The sequence below is a fragment of the Falco peregrinus genome, chromosome 2, assembly GCF_023634155.1.
Source record: "Falco peregrinus isolate bFalPer1 chromosome 2, bFalPer1.pri, whole genome shotgun sequence".
Lineage (NCBI taxonomy): Eukaryota > Metazoa > Chordata > Aves > Falconiformes > Falconidae > Falco > Falco peregrinus.
This window is the reverse complement of record NC_073722.1, coordinates 22,495,318-22,514,670: the sequence shown is the minus strand read 5'-3', so window position 1 is coordinate 22,514,670 and position 19,353 is coordinate 22,495,318. Positions and strand designations below refer to the sequence as shown.

The following is a 19,353-nucleotide window of genomic DNA, read 5'->3' as shown; positions in this document are numbered from 1 at the left end:
ATGCATACAGGCTATGACTTAGAAGAGATATTACTAATATTAAAACAACCAGGTCAGCCATCAGCATGCACATGATGGGGCCTGGCTCTGCTCTCTCCTGGAACACCTACAGTCCCATGCTCCGGCATTCATCTCCTGAGTAAGAGGCATAAGTATGTGCGGATGGCAAGTATCCTGGCCAAAACTGAAGGATGCATGTGCAGTTACAGGGAAAGAGGTTTATGAGCCATCACTCAGAAGGAAGTGGTGATTTCATCACTGGCTCTCCTGTTCAGCAGTCATTTTCTGCCCTTGCCTAACTGCTCAATGAAATGTTTCCTTCCGTGAACTGAGCTAGTCAAAATACCTATATATACAGGAGGACGGATATTTGGAAGTAGGTTTTTTTCCTCCACAGAAAGCTGTCACATGTCCCCATTAAAAATGGTTATAGAAAATTACGTGGACAAATACAATTTTTACAGTGCCTCATAATTTTCTACTGGTAAACATATCTACAGCATATAAAAATGCTGGACTTTGAGCATGCAACAGCAGTATATTTAAAGGATCGGATAATAAATTCTGCAGTGCAGTACAGTCTATGTGTAAAGAATACATATGGGCTCCATATGATTAGAAAATGAATTCAGCATGGGCAGCAGCAAGCATCAAAATTCAAGGACAAATCCATTTATATTGGTTTTACACTAAAAAATAAAATGTAACAGCATACTGTAAAGCAAAGAAGATTTCTCCCAGCGTGTGCGAATACATCAAATTCTCAGTCATTAATAGAATGGCTAGGTCCACCAATACTATGGATCTTCCCCAAAACCACTTTTTTAATTAATTTGTGCTAGCGGGAGTTGGGACTTCCTGACACATTCTGCTAGTATTGCCAATCTGATTGGCCTCCTGAGCTGTTTAGAAAATTAAAAACATTAGGCTCTGCCTGTCCATAAATAACTTAAAAGTCTGCTTTTATATGATGTCTTCCTGGCCAAGATCTTAGAAGGCACCATAGATGTCTTTAATGCCTGCCAATCTGTAATAATTGTGTAACTCCCATTTTATTCTTGACCTTATTTCCACGGAACCAGAAGCTCTAGCCTAATTCGTTGCAGAAGCTTTGGGTGTTGCACTCTCTGCTTCAAGCTAGCCTCTGCTAACTACACCACAAGGGCTGCTGCTTTGCTTTGTCTCCCTGGCACTTTTTCAGAGCATTGTTTCTGTTAGCAGTTTGTGGATTGGGAGCCCTGCCATCCAATTGTCCCCAAACTCACCAGCCGGTGCTGACAGAAGAGATACTGCCGTAGTTAAAGCACACTCACAAAATCATGCGTTTCTGGGGTCTACACTTTGCTTTTGTTAAAAAAAATACGATGGGCACACGCAAATACCCACGTCTTTCCCATGATTCAAGTATAATATTCTCCTTTTAAAACAGGTAAACTGCAGTAAGGAAACCGTGCTGACTAATGGCAGTGCCCCATAACTCAGTTCACTCCACCTCTGAGAGTCCTCAAGGAACGATGTTTACAAGACATTTCATTGCCTTCTCCTTTGCTTTCCTCTGCCTTTTTAAACTCTTTCAGTAAATTCCCTGTATTTGATCCAACTGGAAAAGTCCTTGCCCCCACCTTGCTCTTTTACTAAATAGCTTCTGGTTTCTTAAATGTTGACAGCCATTTCTACCTTGGGATCAACCCCCAATCCCCGCTGGAAAGTTTCTGCCCTGATAAGCTTTATTTTGCTGGAAGTCAGTATTTTCTCAAAAGCAGTGCTGTAACAGATCCTTCCACCCTGCTCCTCAACACAGAAGCTGAACTTTGGGGGGAATGGACAACAGAATCTGTGATACATTGCAAACCGGTTTGCCTCTTTACAATGCCCACACAGAAAGTATGATATTTCGTACAAAGTTAATTCTCATAAAGAATTCATAAAAAACATGCAGATTCCCCAGCTAGGGCCTTTCAATTATATATCCAAGCATGAAATTCCTGCACTGTTAATCTGACAAACACTGAACCAAGAATTACCAAGAATTAGCCTCGGTGATACATATTCTTCTTAGGAAGTTATCTGGTACACAGGAATGCATCTTATTTCAGCAGTCCCCCCAGTAAGTTATTCAATATGCTGGCTACAAGGCACATACAGCAGTCCTGCTTCAGTTCTCTGCTGCTGGCTTCCTTGCTGAGATGCTCGTGTGTTCCCCGTGTGTGTGCTATTTATGGCATAGCTATGCTTCTAGATATACATATATGCACACATACACCGAGACAGGCACTTTTATATTCATAAATGTAAAAAGGGATCTGCAAAATAATCAAATTTAAGCCCAAACATTTTAACTGTAGAAGTGTTTCACAAAAATGTCAACCTCTAATTATCAGACTATTATTCACTATCACAAAAATGGTCATGATTTCTTCGCTTTTCTGTACCGCATGCCTTCCTAATTGATCCATTAAGTGCCAATGCTACTTTTTCGGTGAAAGTATTTTGTTTTCAAAGGACCTGCAGACCATTCATGGGAAAACAAAATAATCTGAGCAAAAGATAGAAGTAAAGGGCATTAATAGCAATAGGGCAAGTGTCTCAATGTTACTGTTCTGAAACTGTATTTAGGCTGTGCAAGAGAAGAAAAAACTGAACGAGGCAAAACATAAAGGAAATAAGAGGCAGATGCTGCTTTGGGAGGAGTTCTCTAGAAGATAAACTCACGAGCTCACTAACTGCCATGAAGTGTTTGTGAAATACATTCTATAGATTTCATCACTTTCTACCACAATGCTAGCAATTTCTTTAGAATAAATTGGTTTAATTTAATCCCAAATGCAGAAAGTCAGTTATGATCATGACTAGTCTGGAATTCATTATGATAATTACAACACTGGTAACCAGTTATACACAAACAAATGGTGACAGGCCACAAAATCTCATTTCATAGGTTTCCACACTTCTACCTTTATGGACAGTATTTATATACAGGTAACAGACTGATAATATTCTGTACAAAGTAGAGGGGTTCAAGACTTGTGAATACTTTATATGCATGTACTATGCCCTCTTTCTCCCTACCCCTCCAAGTTCCTAGATCTCAGCTGTCTACCTGCAATCTGAAATCTGCAGAACAAGGAACTAAGTAAGATTTATGTGAAATGTTCAGCTAATAATAAGCATATTGAAAATGAATTTATCCTCACTACACTGGGATGGCTCTTTCTTGCGCATTTTCTACTCTTCTATTTTCTTAGTGTGGAAGTTGTTCAGATGTTTACAGTGAAAACACTGCTAACTGTGCCAGCCAAGGCAGCTGTTTAAGGCTAGTTGACTGTTACACCACTTTGTTTACTTGTTTGTAGTGGAAAGTTTAAAGCAGTGGACTCCCAGTGGGAGTATCTTGATGACTTCACAGGTCCTTTGCTTCTTGGATGCTGAGAGAAGTATTTCTTAAAACAAATGAATAAACAAATAAATCCTCCATCCTGAGTTTGAGCTCAGGGTACTGCTTTCCAACACCATTTCCCATCCTGTTTTAATCTAGAAAGACACAAAGCTAAACCAGTGGCTTTTACATTACTCCTGCCTTCAGTCTCAAGGTGCAGAGACCATTAAGTTGTTAAAGGTCAACTGCACATTCAAGTGCCAGAGCCTTTGTGGATGTAAATCACAACGGGGATACTAAAGTCAATTTGACCTGAGCTTGAGGAATGCATTAACATTTCGAGGGTTAATTTCCCCTTTCTGATGTCCTTAGTAAAGCTAAATTAGTTTCCCGGTTCTCATCTGGAGAGCAAACCAAAGTAGAGAAGCAGATCAATGACAGTAATCTTTGCACATTTTCATTACTATTCCCCTGAAGCAGAGAGCAAGACTTAAGGTCTGTATTGTACAAGAGATTCTCCTGGCATGCCTCACATCCCCACGCTGCTTATGCAGTCTTAAACGTATGTAGACCAAACCAGTTGTCCTTAAAAAGTTTCCCCAAGGAGTTTTCTATTGAGTATTTTCACCCTTAACTTCAGGGTGGGTTCTGTACTGAGGAAGAAGCTGGGATGTTCCTAATTTTGTAATGTGCATGTACAAAACTATTGATTTTAAGTTCTCATGATTTTAAAATACTGCATTAATTGTCTTCGAACTGAGATTCTTGTTAATCTTCATTAATAGAGGAGCACAGTTTGAAGTTTCTAATTTCAGGAACTTTTGCTAGCACAGGTCTAGTTAGTACATGTGGAAAATATATTTTTATTATGCTTGCATAGCTCAGGATATGTCAAAATTTTTTTCTCAGCTTTAAAAATAATAAACTTTAGCCTAGGATTTAGAAGAGTATTTCAAATAAAAAAAAGCATCTGCCAGAAGGAGTTGCAAACAGTGATAGCACTGAGGTACACATGCTACATTAGTTGAAGGGATCGTTATTGATTATGCATTTTCTTGTTAAAAATAATAAAATACAGCATGTAGATAGCAGTTTATCTTAGGGACTGCTAAAGAACAGTCTTTGACATCCTACCTGAAACTTTACATAGAACACAACAGCTAGAAATGTAGCTATTCCAGATGAGTAAAGAATATAGAAATTGGTGACAGTTTATGCTTGGAGGTTCCCAGTCCCCAGAGGTCCACATTAGCGGGGAGAAAAAAACCCAACAACACACTTGCCACCAGCAAATCACTAGAAGCAGAGCCCTATGACCAGCAAAAGAAAACAGATTGATAAAGACTACTTTATTGTGGACTGAGGCTTTAAGCATGAAGTCCACAAACCGTAATCGTTTGAAAAAGCTGTTACTTTGGGCAGATGTGTTTACTCTTATTTACCTCAAAGTTATTTGGAGCTCTGTAAGATGCTTGCGTGGGAAAGAGAAGCTGTCTGGAAGTCCTTCTGCTTTCAGCCAGCCAAACAAGCTGGTGAAGAGCATGGCAGAGAGATGCAAAGTTCCTGATCAGACACGGACCGACACGAAAGAACCACACAAAAATGATTTTGCATCAGAAAGATTTGCCATAAGAACTAAATGTTTTATGCTGAATCTGCTAAGGTTTTAAAAAATATAATGAGAAAGTAAAACTGGAAGAGGAGCAGGTTGATACTGAACACACTGGGGCAGAGGACTGAGCTAAGCTAATTTAAATGAGATGCAAATAAACCTATCAGAGCCTGACATGAATTGCTGCAAAGCAGTCAGCATCAATTCATAGTCTCTTCACACTGATGACAACAGAAGCCATAGCCTGTAGCCACAGTGCTTCTTTCTCATTTCATATTACATAAATTTACTGATAAGCAAAGTGTTGTCTAAATGTTCAGGTCTGTCTTATTTCCAGTCTTGCCTTTGCTAATTTCCACTTATCATGCTTCCCTGAGAGCAAACGCAGGCAGTAGGCATCTCAGCATTTGTTAAGGCAGCAAGTTGGACTAATCTTTTCTGAACCAGACCGGGTTAGCTAAGCTCTGTCAATCACACTTCTTCAGTACTGATGGTCTATGGCAACCGGGTACTCTTCCACGTGATACATTTTCTAAACAAAAGCATAAAAGGTTGGGGTTTCATGCGGTATAGTCTTTCAGAAAGTATCTTAAGAAGCCTTAAGCCTATGCTACAGGAGTTACAGTTTGTCTTTCAGAAACAGCAGCTATGCAGCAGCGCTGGGGATGGTGGGTTTTTCTGCCCTAAGTTCTGGCTACTTGGTTCCAAAGTAAAGTTAGAGCTAAGGCTTCAGTTCAACACACAGTTTAAATAAGAATGTAGTTTCAGCCAGGTAGTTGGCTGAAACAAGACCAAAGCAAGCAATCAAAGTTTGAGCCATGAACATGAGTGATGCGATAGGTATGGAAGTAACTCTCAAGTCAGCCATGCAGCATTTTGTCCTGGTTAAGATCCTGAACAACACTAAGGAATGAAGGAAACGCTTTCTACATTAGAACATGACCTGTCACAAAATGTACCCTTTTGCTGAACAATATAAATTAAGGGTAGACAGGATGTGTTGGCTTATGCTGCCTATTTTTCTAGCTGCTTAAGATTGTGGGTAAGATATTCTACATAGCTACAGCATTGTCCAAGTGGTCTGAATCAGAAAATACTTTTATTGATACGTGCAAATGGTACCATAGTTAGAGAGTTACTTCCCTAAGATGGGTGGGTGCATGACTTACAGAAGAAAATCTCCTTCTAGAAAAAAAAGAAGTAAAGATTTATTACTAGAGTTCTTCACTGGGATATGAGTTATGGCTGGAGGGTTCAAATGAGCTCTTCTGCAGCAAATGACATGCAGAATACTGTGCCACTGCCTGACCAACACTGAGATATTTTTTTTCAAATCTTAGGGAGGCAAAGGCTGTCCATTTTCTGAAGTAGGCATGATCCCTCTGGTCCCCATGGTCCTGGTTCTCAACTCTTCAACTGACCAAATGCTGGATGCACACTGGGATGAGACCTGGGTTCGTGTCATTGCCTCAGGTTTCCTACTTTCCTGGGGAAAGAAACAGGGAAGCCCAACTGAATCTGAACAATCCCCCTCAGAACATTTTCTCTGCTCAAGTCTTCTGTCACTGTTAAATGTATGCCAGAAAAAACCCTATGAATCTATAATTTAACCATTTTTATCTTCTAGTTTAAAGCTTTAAGATTTTGGGGAGGGAAGGTGGGTTATGAGTGTTGAAGGATCAGAGAAGCAAATGCAACATTAAAGACTAAATGTGAATGCCAAACCTTTGCAGCCTTTCACTGTGTCAGCCCACGTAAAACCAAAGTTTTCACACACAGACATACACACACATTCATTTCATCTTCAGCTGTATGCTTTGAATTTTTATGTGCTTATAAATCAGAGCAGAAAAATACCCACTTCTAAACCAAGCGTTTATATAAAAAAGTCTAACAAATTATTTACTGTTTTATCACTCTGGCAGCGCTACTGCAAACATTTCACTTGAAAAGTTCTGAATCTTACCCTACTTCCCAGTTTTGGGGGGGTGAGGTGGGTTTTCTGTGTGTTTTCAAATCACCTAAGGCTCTTCCATCAAATACAGGAAAAGAAAAAATAAGTAGTGATTTATTTGTGGACTAATAATGTTACCTTTTTTGTTCCAATTACCTTTTTCCAAGCACCTACAGGAGTGAAGGTATCCAAGTGCCATTTGGATTTTGATGTATCAACTCAACCTCAAAATCACTTGAAAATTCTCATGCAAGCCTTGACATTTGGCCATTTAAATAACATACTTACACCACTACATCACTTACACTGCAAATACATTTTTATCATCTAGCACCTAGAAATGCCACCCAGTTACACTAGCAAAAATAAACATTTATCAATAGCAAGAACCAGAGGGACTTGCAGTGACGGTTGTGGTGGTTCAGAAGCCCCCACGCACAACGATGGACCCTGCTGCTCACAAGCTGGAGAACCAAGCCAGAAAATATTGTTCTTTGTAGCTCTATATTCTGACCAATTTTGCATCTCAAGGGTATCCACCAGCTCTACTCTCTTTTATCTTCCCAACTCCTGCTGATGCAACTGGCACCCAGCAGCGAGGCAGAGCTTGATGAACAGCAGAAAAGAAATTGTCTCTAGAGTTGCCAGCTTTAAAGGAAAAATAGCTGACTGTGTAACCAAGCTGGGAGAGAAAATAAACAGAAACTTTTATCTGTATTTCCTCGGGGTTACTTTTCCTGATTGCAAGGGGCTGTTGGTGCCTGGAAAAATAAAAATTGTATAATGAAAGTCAAGCAGAAGTTTCAACTTTAAATCACCCCACAAATTAAGATGTAATTAGTATTTTTATACATTAATTCTGATTTTTTACAAAACAGTATTAAACTGGCAGCATATCCACTACTAACCTTTCCTGTCATTGAGACAATTTCTCTGCTGAAATAGGAGGACAAAAAGAATAAAGGAGAACATGGGAGTCAGCCGCAGCTGGAATGCACATGTGTGTATGCAGCTATTGTTTTCCTTGCTCCCAGTTCACTGCAGCTGTTGAAACAGAGCACAACATTTCCAACTTTATCACTGCATGTTATTCATTTAGAAAAAAAAAAAGGGGGGGGGGGGGGGAATGTGTTATTGCATAATCGGCACTCTCTGTTTCATGTCTACATGTAAGTGACATGAGAAGAAAACAATTTGACTAAATACTTTGCATGCCAACCACAAATCCAAACATTGCCACCAAATTCTGGGCTCTCAGCAAAAATAGATCCTATTGGATATTACACCTAATCAACATGTGATGAGGAAAAGAAATGCACTGCTGAGAAGTCAGGAGTGTACCGGAGCTACACGTGCAAGAAGAGAGGCTCGCATGAACAGACCAGCCCTGCATATTCCTCTGAAGTTAAGGCAAGTAAATGGCAAAGGTAAAACAATTCATTAGTAAGAGGTGAGTTTTCTAGTCCAGCTTCAGTCATTTTTACAGGAGGAAAAAGAGATGAAAATGAGATAAATGGAATCTAAAAGCCCTAAGTTGGCAGGCAGAATTCCCCCCTTGGGCACTTCAAAAAGTGGGCTGCAGACCCTGTTGCAAGCACTGCACGAGGCTGAAGTAAAAACAGCACGCAAGGAGAGGGACACAGCACCTACCAGTTTGTAAAGGCTGTTCTCTGTGCTACAGCACGTAACTCCTGAGCATTGAAATTGTGTAAAAAGCAGCCTTCACTTTAACCTGTGCATTCACTGCTGTGCCGAGATAACACAATCTCAGATACTATTAATATTCTGGACTAGTCATTCTTACAGATAGTGTGAATTTCAGTGTGTCTCATCGAAGCATTCTGCCTAAAAAAATACATTAAATTGGTAATAACACAGGCCTTCTTACATAACCAGGAAAAAAAAAATGGCCACGTAAATGTGTGAAATAGTTTTCAGCTAAAAATCTCAAGGCTGAAACTCATAATTCTGTGACAGTTTAGAAAAATTAGTTCATCTCTATATAAGAAATTATTTGGTGAATGCACCTAAGGGATGTGAAAGATATTCATTATATGGTTGCCTTTCATAAGAAGGCATCTTTCATAAAAATGACATACTCGATAGCAGCCCTTAAGGTAGCAGCCAAACAGTTATTTTCTCCCTTTACACTTTAATTAAAGTACCCATTTTGACCATTTATTACTATTTCTGAATTAATATTGTCCTTATGTATTATTCATATATCCAATACTTAGAGTCTATATCAACCTAAATGACCTTGAATTGACAGCATGGATGACTGAGGACAAAATGACAAGATCTAAAATACACGTTAACAACTACCATATCATGATTTTAGATGATATCATTTGAGAGACATAATTGCTTTATAATTAAAGAACATTATGACATTGAAAAAAATCAGGATTATTCAGAGACATCTTAAGTGTTTTAGATACCTTCACACAACACACAAACTTTGTGAAAGCTATAGTTTTATATTAACCATTGAACAACTACATAAACATACCGTTTCTGAGCATGACATTGGAGAATGTCAGAGCTTCATCACTTTATTGAGCTTAAGTATATCATAGGCCCATTAAGTTTCTTTCAAAACCTTAGAACAGTCTTTAAAACTCCAATTTAAAATTGGAGATAAATTATTATTGAGAGTATGCTAATCAAGTGGTAATGACCACTACCTCTCTTTAGTGTTTACAATATTCCTATTATCTTGCTCTACGTTATGTCTCAAGTTCAATTTTCTCAATGCACCTCTTATAGGAAGAACCGATTCTAGCCCCTGCAATCAATACACACCTACTTAAATAGAAGGATCAACTCCATCAATTTCATTTGCATACTCTTTTAGATAAATTTTTGCTCAGTGTCATCAAAGTATCAAAATGAGTCCCTGAATTAATACATGAAGCCTCTTTTTTAGTGTAGGGATTCCTTGTGAATGCCGATTAATTAAGAAATACCCTTGGATACGTATTTCTGTTTCATCTCAACTCTGCTATTCTATTTGTTCTACTTAACGCAATCCATCGTATAACATGATTGTGTAACACATACATTGCATCAAAAGGAAATTATTATCTCTTCCTTCATCTCTCATTATCACAGCGCAATTCAACATAGCAGGATATCAACTTAGAGCAATGTGATATAGCTGAGCATTTATGTTTAAAGATTAATTACACATTTCTAGACACTTGTAATTGATACTGTTGACACATCGGTTGCATATTAAATGATAAACAGTTATTTGAAACTGAAAAAATGAGAGTACGCAATCCACTTATTTCACTTAAGCAACATAATTTCCAAGTTTTACACAGACTGCAAAACCCACCCAGACACCTCCTGTTTAAGATCTTTAACACCCACATTCCTGACGGCAAGATAACGATGCCCTTTGCTGTTGTCTCTGCAGGTATCCTGGGACAGACACGAGCTGGAAATTTTTTCATGCCACTCCACAGCTTTTGCTAGAATTGAAATAATTTTCCAAGAAAAGCTATGGCCACGTGACCATAAAGAACACCTTTATCTGGATTGAAGAAAGAAATGCATTTTGCCTTTTCAACAACATAGATAGTTTTCTGGGCTGACATTTACTGGCAACAGCAGTGGCGCTGAATCATTAGCAAAAGAAATAACCTTGACTTGAAAGAGAGGGCTAGGAGCCAAGAGACACGCTTTCTTCTGGGTTCTGCATAGTTTTTTGCCTGAGCATTGCAACTGACCTCCAATTCTTTTGTCCTTCTGACACTCTCATATAGTTTCTTAAGTCTTTTGTATTTCTTATTCCTTTAAGCAGGGATGGTACGACATCTATAGCTAATGCTCAAAATGAGCTTTTTATCTTCTGATAAAAACCATTGGCAGGATGCAAAGAAGCCTCACCCTGATGCTAAAACCAGTTTGTTAAAACACAGCACCTGGAAGCACCTACTCATTCACAATGATAAACCAGCAGTTATGTGCTAATTCAGCCACATATTGCTGGCTTCTAGATCCTACTTCCTCATTGAATTCACACTGTTGGTAGCATTACTGGATTTTCTTTTCTACTTCCTGCTTTACCTGAAAAATATTGTATTAAAATACTTTTTTTTGGAACTGACCACAACACGCCAAGTCCATTTTTGATTAAGACAATGGCTGGTGTTGAAGACACTGTGTGCGGTTCCCGAAGAAATAATGTATTAAGATAATTAATTATTTTATTAACCTGGGTCCCAGATGGAAGGTTCCTGATTGACAATATGGGGAAATAAAACATCTTTGTTTATTCACAGGGGAGATTCAACATAGAAATTAAATACTTTCACTGCCATTATCTGAGTGGATGTAGATGTAGGTGTGCTTTTCTAGCAAAGGAAGGAAGGAGTGGGGAGCAGCGTTTCAGGGCTGTCAGTCATTTATGTGACAATTTTTAACTAACATATTACATACTGTATAATATGGCAGAAAAAGGAAAGTAAAATGTCTGTATTCAAAGCACAACATTTTTCTAACTTTAGGGATTTTCACACTTTTGTAAAGCAATAAAAGTATGATGACAAATTGAACTCTTTTCCCACGTATCCTTAAATGTTGTGGTCATCAATTTATTTCTCTCTTAAAAGCTCCATAGGCTGGAATTCCAAAGGAACAAACCAGCTTCAGCAGGTACTGTGCCCAGCTCACTGTGACCCCTTGTAACAGGGGCGAATACTAGAACGCCCCGAGATTCAGCTCCCACAGCTGCCTCCGACTGTGACGAGGCAGCATAACACCAGGAGCTTGGTACTTCATAGAGCTGTTTGCTGCTTCTGTACCGAACAGATTGGAGTCTCTATCTTTGCATTTTGTCCAAAATAGGCAAAGGCTAGGAAAAATGTAAGGCTGCCATGCAGAGCAGGAGTGCAGTGAAATCAGAAAGCTCCCCGTGTCGGTGATTAATGGCAGCCCACACATGTGATGGTTGCAAGATGCCAGGGCATGGGGCACTACAAAGCCCCCTCCCACTATCCTGCTACACTTTTCCCTTCCCTTCAGTTTCCTACACCACCAAAGAGAACAAACTAGAGTTAATAAGGGACAGAGGTTAACAGCACTTCTGTTTCTAGGCCTCCATTCAACTGAGTAATGAAGTGATTTGGATAAATGCTTCTTTATTTCCCTCCTAAATCCGGCTTAGCAAAGCAAGTAGTGCTATCTTGGAAGTCACTGCTGTGCTCTCTAATCCTTTCTAACGATCGGTAATTTCTCATTTATACTGCTCCTCAGTCACATCTTGCTTTACTGTTTGCATTGCAGGGGTGTCCAAAAGCCTAACAGAAAGTGTGGCAGCAGCACAATAGGCCTAGAAATAAAATGGAGTATAAGATAGGGGGTGAATGGAAACAGGTGCCTGATCATTGTTAGTCCAACAAAAATCTAGAAACCACATCTCTTACATGTATAGCAAAGCACACAGAAAATATTTGCTATAAAATGTTAATATGTTAAACAAACTGTGTCTATTTAAGATGTTAGTAGGTGATTTTGATTCCAGACCAAATACGGCAAAAATTGACTCATGTAATAGAGTGAGTTCTATAAGCATAAGTGAGGTGCAAATCAGACACACACAAAGTTTTGGCAGGATGCATTCAACATATTAAACAATGAAATCCTAGTACATACATGGAACCTATGTATAGATGCCATCTATGTTGTACACCTGCCTTCTGTGCGTCTTTTTCCCCACTACCTGAAAACACTTGTTTAATAGAGTGATATGAGCATCATATACCCTGTGATAAGTGATTTAAGGGCAGTTATCTTCTTGAAAATGTAGATTGCTCATATGGAGGCAGTAGTTTACTATTCTGTATGCGTAATATTCCATACTATTCCGTGAAAGAATTTCAAGGCAGAGTATCTTGGGAGAGGTGGATGGGATTAGCAGCCTGACTCATAAGGATGAAGTTTGTACTGACTGCACAGGGCCCTTGTTTAGATCTCTCATTTCGGTTGTTTGGACCTAGCTGCTCTTTCCGTTCCCCAAGGTCACTTACCAGATGGACACTTGATAGTAACCTATTTTGTCCTACAGTCAAACCAAAAAAGTGCTCATACAGTCATACTTCTCTCATTCAGCTATATGCCATTATTATTCTTGATTTCACTACAACCCACCCATGTATATTATACAGAAAGAATGAGCATAAATTATGGTGTTGTGTTACTAATTGATTGCATATATTGTCATAGCCCATGAATTTCCATCACTAACTTCAACAGTTGAAAGACAAAATCAACATAATATTGTAAATTAAAAACAATTAAGAAAAACTGAAGTAGTTTACATCGTGATCTTTTAGAATATGAGGCATTTGCTTTTTTCAAAGGTTTCTTTTGGAGCTGTGACAAACAAAATTTTTGAAATTAAAAATAAAAGATAGAAGTAGTGATTCTTTGAGAAGAAAGGGAACCACGTTTAGCATTTATCAAAGTGTTTGTTTCACTAAATCGCTACAGAGCTCTGACTTGGGAAGACCCCTTTGTATGGAAAGACTTTCCATACCTGCTTAAATTCATTGGAGATAGAAGAGCTTCCTTGAACAGGATGGATTTAAACAACTGCTTGTTCTTGAACTGATGCTTAAGTGCACTTCCAGTCTGCAACATCACAAGAAATTCAGAAACCAGTTTTTACAGCTAAAGACACAAATAGGTGCCTAATGGGATTCTCAAAAGCATGTCCCTAAATCTCCATGAAATCAATATAAGTTACAGAAATTATAAAAAGATCACTTATTCCCGATATGCATTATTAAATATCCTTTAAAAAAAATCTGGTCCTTCAAGGCTTTTCTGTAACCCTAGCACTCCAGCCAGGACAACTGAATTTCTTAAGGTGGGTACAAATTTAGGCATGAGGAGGTCTAATATGACATCCAGGTCCTCAGAGTAGCATAGCAACTTTTTTATTAGAAGAAAATACGTACACTGTCCAAAACACTTATTTTGACAAAGGAGATCAGTAAATTTTCTCTATATTGACTTGTAATCCTCTTGCCCCAGTGGAACTGTATATCATATAAGTAAACACATGAATGATGTAGTCCTCCTCACCCCCTTTTTTTTTTTTTGCAAAAGGGAAATTACAAAGGCACACTCTGTTTTCTCAGAGTCTCCAAACCAAAATTATCATCACCACAGAAAAGCAACTCCTTCACATTTTATCTTAAACCTTAGGGTTTCTTTAGGAGCCAAGCATTTGTTGAAAAAGACAACAGTAAGACCGTAACCCATCACTCCTTTTCAAGCACAATTAACTATGTGGAACATTACTCAATCAGTAGCAAATAACTTGTGGCTCCCAAATCACTTTTGTCCTTTCAAGGTTGTGAAATTATGGATTTCAGTGGTTAAGAATCATTGTAATAACGTCAAAATGAACAAAATGCTGCAATGCCAAACAAATGAAGCATCATCATTCAGAGTCTGTTCTCGTTATTTCCAACATTCATCTCAGCATGGGGAGAGGAATATGGGAATTGTGGGGATTGTAAAGGGAAAAGACGGAAGGAGAAGAAAGAAGAATCAGGCATGCTTCATATCTGCCATGAATGAGAAAACATTTATTTCCTCTTCAGGAGCCAAGAGAGTTAAAGGAGGAGAAAATCGGCACAACTGAATGCACGCACAGTAATTTGCTGACATTGTATAGTATTGTCTGCATTACAACTGTACAATACCACACAGAGCTGATGAGTTGTGACAATACCACAGAGCTATCTTCATTTGGGAGAACGTGAAGATGTTAATAAAACTGCTGAATATCAGAACATCACATCTGTTCAGTTTTGTTTGTATGAGACTTTTCCATTCATTAAACAAATCTGTCTTCTTAGCGTAGCTCTAATGGGTCACATAGGAGGGAAGCAGCCCAGAAGAAGCTGTAAACCCTTCAGGGAGCCTGTCAGCTAACTTAGTAACAAAATTCTTATCTGTATTTTCCTATTTGTAATACAAATATTTAACTCATTTACACAGCAATTCCTTTTCAGTCTCAAAGTGTCTCACAAAACAGATATATCATCATCCCTACTTTAAATATAGGTGCTCCAAAATAGGGAAAAATGAAGCATCTCGCAGAAGTAACCCAGCACCAAAGGCGTAACTGTAGGAAGAGCCCTGCTCTTCCCAGTCACAGCCTGGGGCTCCACAAAGGCGTAAGAAAAGTTCAGGATTAGGTTCAGTGCCCCAGCGATGGAAAACAAGACAGCTCTTCGAAAAAGCAGCTTCACACAAGCAAAGGTTAGAAAAGCAAGAATGCAGTTGGATGCCTGATACTAACTGATTCGCAGTTGCAAACTTGATCTAGTTTGTGTCTTAACAATTTTCTCCACAGATTTTTAGCCATCTACATTAACCAAACCTGAAACTTCCTACTGCAATTCCTTACCGTGCACAACTTGAGCTTAACAAATTGTTGCCAACTTTGCAAATACTGAGCGCAATGGGATCAGTTACCCAGGTTTCTCACAAGAGTGAGTACACACTATACAACACACTTTCAACTCGTTCTGTGAATGTGCCCCTACAATGTAAACATGCTGCCTAAACACACCAGTTCTTCACTAATATTCCCTGTTGACTTCTTCAATATTCAGCACAAAATATACATTGAGTTCTGGTAATGTGACTGCATGACTGTAAAATCTTTCAATTATTCATTTTATGCCCAGCTTTCCATGAGCAGTGCTCTATAAATTGCAGGACCAACTTTGCTTTTATTTGTGTTAAAATCAAGCACCGGCCTTTCAAAACTGGGCTTACATGTGCGTGTTCAAAATCAAAATGCGAGAGAGGTAGCTAGAGTCAGCAGCAACAAAATGGGATAGCAGCAAAAGATCTGTAAAGCCTTAGCTTGCATTCCTTGGTGAGCTGAGTCTGGGCTAAATAGGCGTTTTGGCTCTGGCTTGGGAAAATGAAGCTTCTTTTATCGTTCTGATAGAATCTGTTTAACCAGCAGGGAAGCAGTACTGATGGTCATTTGGGGGAACTGCATCCATCTCTCCTGGTAAGAATGGAGACTGCTGCACCATGTTAGGAAGAAAGATGAAAGAAGGGAAAGATGAAAAATCCATGGAAACCACATTAGAACCAGAGGGACTTCACGATTTCATTAGGGCTTGATCCAGTTATTAACACTACCCAAAATTTTAAATTAAGCCTTTCATTACTTTTTGTACACTTTCCTTTACGGCTTTCAGTACGTAATATTTTAGCCGTAAAGCCAGTTGTAGCTGTTGCTATATAAGTGCAGTATTTGAAAACCAAAGAGCTATTTATCTAAAATCAAATGAAATTTGAATTCTGATCTAGACAAGATGATACCAAACAACAGTGTAAAGGACACCATGAGCGAGCTAACCGAAAACACCATTACTTCCCAGGCTTTTACTGCCTGCTTTTTCTTCTGCTTTGGGGGATAGTAGTGGTGGGCTCTGGGTTGTGAGTTGGGGTTTTTTTGGAAAGCCATTCAAGATTAAACCATCCAGTAAATTTTCTAATATAGCTTCCCTCCTGCCCCTTTTCCATTTGCAGATTGCGTTATTATGCAGGAAAAAAATCTTGTGGCAAACTAGTTTTCTGCACTTGGTCACAATGAGCATAGCTTGGGAATGATGCATCAGCCTAAGAACAATAGAATAACAAAGAACCAAATTATTATATTTGGAAATGGCATACACCCTGGGCCAGCTGCAGAATAGCCATGGCTGGATGCACTTTCTCTTGAGAGACATAAGTTAGGTTCAGCTGGGGGATGTGAAAGAAAGTTTTATGCTGGCTTTTCAGTTCTTATGGTATGTTACATAAGCTCCCTTGCCCCTTTATTTTCATAACAGTACATAAATATTTTATGAACTATGGGTCTTTGATCTGTGTTTCTCTGACCCATTGACTGATTCCCATTTGCCTCTTTGAAGTTGTATCTCATATGCAATGAGAAATTCATCATCCTTGTCTGTCAAAAAAAAAAAGATCCAAACCCCTCAACAGCAATTCTGTTTGTTGCCAATGCTACAAGGCAACCCGAAGGACAAGAAATTTCCACTTAATGTTAATATCAGGGTTGCATGGAGACAATTGTATTCTGATACATCAGAAGCAGTCAAGCTCAAACAGCTTTTAATTCATTCTTTATATACTTCAAGTTAGCCACACCCAAAGATACAATTAAAAAAGGAATAAGGGAAAAGAATATCTTCTCTTTCAGTGTGGATTAATGTAAATCCTGATTTCCACCAGAAAAATAAAAGCATCACTGTGCATGTTTATGTATCTTATTGCCTATCTGGAATTACAGATGGCAGTGACACACTGGCTCTTGTGCAGCTATTCCAGGCTAACATTCGCTGCTTCCTAAGGTGCACAAGGTTTTGTAGTATTACAGAAAAAATAAGTATTTAATGCAAGGCATTTTATAAAGCCCATCGAAGTACCTCAGTCCAACATAGCTAAATAGCTCTGCATTAGCTACACTTTCTAGAACCCTTCAAACTTTCCCAGTTCAGAAAAAGTCTCTTCCCTGCTCCCCCCCCCCCCCCCCCCCCACTTTTTCCCATCTGTCTTCATTCTCATTCCTGTGGGATGAAGGAAAAAAAACCCATGCTTGAAATCACAGTAAATTGCATTTCTAGAATCTAAGCTAGTATGATTAGCTTGACAAGGAAATGTCTACCTTTCTTCTGAGATTACCTGCACTCCCTGTACAAGATCTGAAATAGTTGTTTCAGCTATTTCTCAGTTGAACTCAAAATTAAGATGCTAGCTTCACTATGATTTAGAGCACTTGTTTATGAACAAACCTCCTTTTTATTTCATTTGCTCCAGAAAAATCTCTCATTAGTATTCCTTCTGAGCATATAAATATCCTTTGCATCAGCTACATATAAGGATTTTATGTGCTGGCATAAATGCCTTGCTGGGTCCCTGGGGTTCCTTACTGGGGTCACTGCGACCAAACTAATATGGCCTTCACAAACTGACGAACAAGAAGGTCGGATTTTGCCTTCTGCTCTAGTTTATACGGTTTTCTTCTGCATGAATGTCACTGCTTTGCCCGAGTTCACCTATACACCTCTCTGCAAGGCTCCAGGAATTCTGTACATCTTCTACAGGTTTCCCACATTTCAAATAGCCTATCAGTAGACAGTCAGGATGGATATTCTCATTGCTATCTTTTTCCACTCCAAATTAGAGTTCTCCAGCACACTAGAAGAACTTTTTAATAAACTCAGGAGTAAATAAATCTGGTCAGCTTCCTGGTGAAATAATACTTCCATCAAAAAAACAAACAAACAAACAACAAACATTAGAAAATCCAGTGAAACCCAATCTTTTAGTGGAAACAATACCACCAAAAGTTTAAACTGGAAAATGTCTTCAGAGACAGAGATGTCAGCCTTTATCATTAGCACTGTGGCCCGCGATCTGAAGAGGTCTCTGTCCGTTTTTCTTTTTGACATGTTCACCGAACAAGGTCTCAAGCTGCGCTGCAGGTGAGAACTCTAACTATTGCCCTGCAGACTCAGCCTCCGAGTCAAAGAACAGTGCAGCAGCTTTAATGGTGAAATGGAGAGACTCATTTCTCAGACAGCTACAGGATTACAAGGGATACTGGACAGACAGGGTCAAGTTCCCACATTCAGGTTCCTGATACTGATTACAGTCTGAAAACCAGGTTCTTTTAACATTAGAAGTTCAGAGTTTATGTCTTTGGCTAAAAAAAAACCCCACCAAAACCAACCAACCAACCACAAAAACACACCCCAAAAAACCCCCAAGAAACAAAAAGCCCACCACCACCTGAAACTTGTTTTTATCTTGGTTTCATGCATCCATACAAGGTGGGACACTTTTCAAATCTCGTGAATTTTTCAAGAAAAATGAGGAAAATACCTTTAGCTCTACTATGACAGAACATAAACAGAAAAGGCGAAATAGGAATTCAGTCGAGGAAGGCACAGTTCAGACATTTACACCAACTCAGTTGCAGATATTCTGGTGGTAAGAAACAGAAACCTGGAGCCAACAAAATAAAAACCCCTGTATTTTGCTCATCCACCTGTTTTTCTTTTGCTTTTCTAGATGATAAAAAGAAAAAATACTCTTTTTTGCTGTCTTCTCTTGGGATGGAAATAAAGGAAAGAAAATCCTCATTCTCCTTAAATCTTCAATTTCCAAGGTGTTATTGAGACTGGAAAAATGAAACGAAGTAACAAACTCACAATGTTAAAAATTTCAAGTGCGCATGACTATTATGGAGCTCTTGATTCATGTATAGATGGAAAACATGGATTTAAACTAGCTTGCTGAACAAGTGGAATCATGTGAAGCATACTATCCCTTTTAATAAACCCCCAAAATGCATAT

General features: G+C 38.8%; 1 protein-coding gene across 1 annotated transcript in view; it reads right to left on the bottom strand.

Moving 5' to 3' along the window:
- The window catches only part of ARSJ (arylsulfatase family member J), a 45,709-nt gene that overhangs the window by 3,162 nt on the left and 23,194 nt on the right, over positions 1 to 19,353 (bottom strand). The gene's annotated exons all lie outside the window — the stretch shown is intronic.